The 4,688-nt window shown below is 34.2% G+C and overlaps 1 pseudogene; it reads left to right on the top strand.

Moving 5' to 3' along the window:
* The first annotated feature begins 3,181 nt into the window (after positions 1–3,181).
* LOC138176093 (NEDD8-activating enzyme E1 catalytic subunit pseudogene) lies at positions 3,182–4,415 on the top strand (annotated as a pseudogene).
* The last annotated feature ends 273 nt before the right edge of the window (positions 4,416–4,688 follow it).

Consider the following 4,688-nt stretch of genomic DNA (forward strand, 5'->3'; position numbering starts at 1 on the left):
TTATTGACAAAATGATTTTCCAAAAACACAGTTCTTAGCATGTCACTCAAAAATTATTATATGTTTATTGACTGATATGTAAAAGCCTTGTAAAACTTCAAAATGCTATATAAATGAGCTGCTATGAACATAGAGCATAATTTGCTCAGCTATTCCCCAAATGTGTTCATATTTTGTTTCTAGCTTTTTATTATCACAAATTATGCTGCTAGGCACATTGTTGTCCATGTGGGCCTTTTCTGGCTGTCATTATCTTCCTTGCAAAATAAGACCAGCAATGGAATCTTTGGGTCAAAGGATATGAAAAATTTTGCAACTTTTCTTGCACAATTCAAGACCAATTTGTAGAGTAGTTGAACAAAGTCATAGTTCTACAGCAGTGAATTAAAAGGATCCTCCAAAAATTATTTCTTTTACCATTTTATATTAGTTTAATTGGTGCAAGGTGATACTTGATATTGTTTTAATTAGCATTTTTCCAACTACCAGTGATTCTGAATATTTTTTCAGGTGACCTGCATTTCTACTTTTGAAAACTACCTTGTTCCTAGCCTGTAACCACTTGTCTATCAGAGAATGGCTCAAATTTATGTGATTGCTTAAATTGTCCATAAATTTTATAGTTAGAAGATTGTACCTGCTACATATAATGCAAATTTTTATCACAATCTGTATCTTTTCTCTTGTTTCTAACTGATGTAATTTTTTTTCCATATGACAGAGATTGTCTATTTTGCTTTTTTAGGTTCCCTTCTGTCATATACCTCTTTATGAATTTTCCCTTACCTAGAATTGCAAATCACTGTAATTTTCTATTCTCCTTCCATTTATTTATGAGATGACTTTTTATATTTTGTTTATTTATGTATTTGAAATTTATAGGGAAATGAAGTGTGCTGATTTACATCTTTTTTTCTAGACTTTTATAGTTTTCTCAGTAGTTCTTGTTGAATAAAGAATCCCTTTCCTAATTTACATTCTGAGGTTTCTCAAATATGGCATTATTATAATTGTTCACTTATATGTCTTATTTTCCTAGTTTGATCTACTGATCTACTTTTTATTTTTAACAGCAAGCTCTAGATAATTTTACATGTATATGGCTTTTTAAGGTATATTTTATTATATTCTTTGATATATGGGACCTTTTATGTTTTTAATCAACTCTTTTGTCATTTGATAGGTATAATAGTAATTCTGTAGATGTAGATAGTAATTTTTCCCTTGTTGGTGTTGCCCAAATGTCCATATTGAATATCTCTCCAATTATTTGTATATGTGTTTTTTTCTTTTTGTAAATTGTATTTATATAAATACTATGTGTCTTGGTAGATTAACTCCCAAACATTAAATGCATCATTATATCCTTTGATATACCTGACCTTTAATTTCTTTAGTTATCTCTTTGGTAATTTCATGAGTATGGTGGTCATTCTGTGAAAATAGTGAAAATAGAATAGACATTTTTTCCTTCGCTGGTAAAACCCAGTCATGAACACTATCTCTCCAACTATTTAGATAGTCTTATTTATGTAAAATTTTGGTTTGTAGTCATAGTAACATAAGCCCCATCTGTAGGTTAATTCCTAGATATTTAATGAATTCACAGTTATCTTAGATTAAGCTTCTTTTCCCATCTCTCTATGAATACTAAATGTCTCTCCAATTATTTAGATATATTTTAAGAAAACTTTGGTAGTTTTAACTTTTTATACTTCAATAAATTTTATCTTTAAAATTTCATTGATGAATTTTGTTTTAGCATAACAATCCCTTTCAAATAAACCTTTCCCATTCATAGAACCTTCATTTTAAAAAATTTAGCAAAACTATCTCATAGTTCAATTGCAATGGGTATCATATCTGATACTCTGTAATCTTCCATTACTTAACAGAGTGAAAGAAGTATGTTTTCACTTCAGGTATCAAGTGTATATGTGTGTGTGTGTATGTGTGTGTATATATGTGTGTGTGTGTATGTATCAGGTATATAGCAGCATCATTCGTTGCATTTTAATTCTGTTACAATTTAGTGTTCATTTTAGAAATTTACATTATTATAATCATCGTGAACATTGTTCTCCTGTTTCTGCTTTCTTCAAAATATGTCAATTCATATAAATCTTCTCACATTTCTTTGAGTGTAATAATGGACTGGCCGATGAGACTCTAATCATGGGAGTGTGAACATATGGAGTCTCTGCCCTTCTCTTTAGAGCATATACACTTTTTATGACTGTTTCCAGTCTGTTCACTTTTCTTTTCTTTTTTTTTTTAAGCAGTTGGGGTTAAGTAACTTGCTCAAGGTTACACGGCCAGTTATTATTTCTGGGTGTGGTGCTTAGTATCTGAGCCCGGATTTGATCCAGGTCATCCCGACACTGGAGCCGATGCTCTTACTCGCTGAGCCACCTGGCCGCCCCTCAGTCTGTTTACTTTTCAATTGGGTGCTGAGCTGGAATTCAATGTGCAAATAACAAATCCCTACAAGAATAAATCTCTCTCCCTTTCTTGGTGGTGATTGAGACAAGGACTACTGTAAACCTCTGCAGAGTAGGAGTGGGAACAATGCCCTCCTGACGCCAGCTTCCTACTTTACCACCTGAGTCAAAACATGGGCAAGAACATAGCAACTATGTTTCTTTACCTCTTTGGGTCCATTCTTTCCTTCTCTTGGGTGAAGAACTGATGAAGATAGAACAGATTAGGTAGAACACATAATTGTGAAATTAAAGAAGGTCAAGAGAAACACCTCTGTCCAATAATGGGTGATACTAGATCCCAGTCTAGTGAGGAGTAAAACCCCAAGTGGCCTGTTAGACACAGCACAAAATTGAATTAATGACTTCCAAGAAATTGTTTTCTCCTAAAACAAAGTAATGTACTAAACCAAGAATCTCATCAGTCTCCTTGCAAGTTTGTAAACTCTGGAAGCCAACAACATGTTGTTGGGCATCTGGCTTCTCTGACATATCAGAGGCTTCAAGGGTCTTCTCCTTAGTCATTCCAATGTTTATACTTGTGCTCCTACCTTTGCCCAATGCTCTTCAGTTCTGGGATCTGGCCTGCCTCCACCCTCCTTCCCGTCACAAAAACATACCAAGGCAGGGCATATGACTAAGGTGGTTCTTGGTAAGAGGGAAAAACAATGTGGTGGACAGCAAGGAGTCAATAGCTGTTGATGGTGAATGTGGAAGTTGTTTATCATTCTAGACCATTTCCACACTCTGATTTCAAACTGAGCCATGATTTCTTTATTTTTTGTTGGATACATGTAATGCACTAGGGGTGAGAAGATTAGTATAAAAACTCCTGAAAAATATGACATTATCCCATTTTAGCCAAATTCATCTAACAGATGTAGACACCATAGACATTTTCAATTTAGTAATTTTTGTTTAGGCCTAGAGATATTGGAAGACCTGAAACTTCAGAATTTCTAAATGACAGAATTCCTAATTGCTCTGTGGTTCCACATTTCAACAAGATTCATAATTTTGATAATACTTTCTATAGACAATTTCATATCATTACATATGGTCTAGTCTCCATCATCTTAGAAAATGGATGTTGATATCATTCCTAAATTATAAAAATAGTATATTAGAGCCATACTCCACTATTATTTTGGTAGATGGGGAAATAAGAAATTCTAAAGGATTCTGCTCCCTGAAATGGCAGCTGGTATTGAATTTACCTGGAAATTTACCTCAAGTTATTTCTCCTCTACACATCATTCCATCTATGTCCAGGCTACCAAAACACCATATCGAGTATGCAAGAATATTGCAATAACCTAAGATACAGTTTTCTGGAGAGGGGATTGCATTTTGTATGGAGATGATCCTGATACCATTCAGCGAGTTTTCCCAAAATCTTTAGGGAGAATATCACAATCTAACATTAGAGTTGTGATATATAGATTAACTCAAAGGGAGATTAAGAAGAATCATTCCAGCAGTGGCTTCCACAAATGCTGTCATTGTAGCTGAGTGTATCACTGTTTTTAAAATAGTAGTGAGTGAATATATTCCCTTTAATAGTTACTTGGTATTCACTGATGTAGATGGGCTATACACACACATACATGTTTGAAGCAGAGAGAAAAGGGAATTGTCCAGCCTGCAGTCAGCTTCCCCAGAATATAGTTTCCTTTGTCTGTTAAACTGGAAGAGGTTTTAGATTATCTTATTAATAATGTCTTATTGCAAATAAAATCACCAACCATCAAATCTACATTAGAGGAAAAGGAGAGAGTATTTTCCTTATAGATGATAACTTCTGTTGAAGAATGAACAAGGTAAAGTGTTTCCAAGATGTTGAAAATATTGGGACTTGTTAATGGACAGGAACTTGCAATCACTAATTTTACTATGCCACATACTATACCGTTCAAACTTCATTTTTCCACTTGAGAACAATAAATATATGGATAAAATAGGACAGGGGCGGCCAGGTGGCACAGCGAGTAAGAGCACCGACTCCAGTGTCAGAACAACCTGGAGATCGAATCCCAGGCTCAGACACTTAGCACCCACCCAGAAACACCTGGCCGTGTAACCTTGAGCAAGTTACTTAACCCTGATTGCTTAATTAAAAAATAAATAAAATAAAATAAAATAGGATAAATTCCACTGGAAACCGTGCCTTATGTTAATGCTCAGAATAACCTAATTGATGTCCCTTTT

This window comes from Petaurus breviceps, unplaced genomic scaffold, assembly GCF_028583685.1.
Source record: "Petaurus breviceps papuanus isolate PSGF00001 unplaced genomic scaffold, PetGlider_PUasm1.0 81, whole genome shotgun sequence".
NCBI lineage: Eukaryota > Metazoa > Chordata > Mammalia > Diprotodontia > Petauridae > Petaurus > Petaurus breviceps.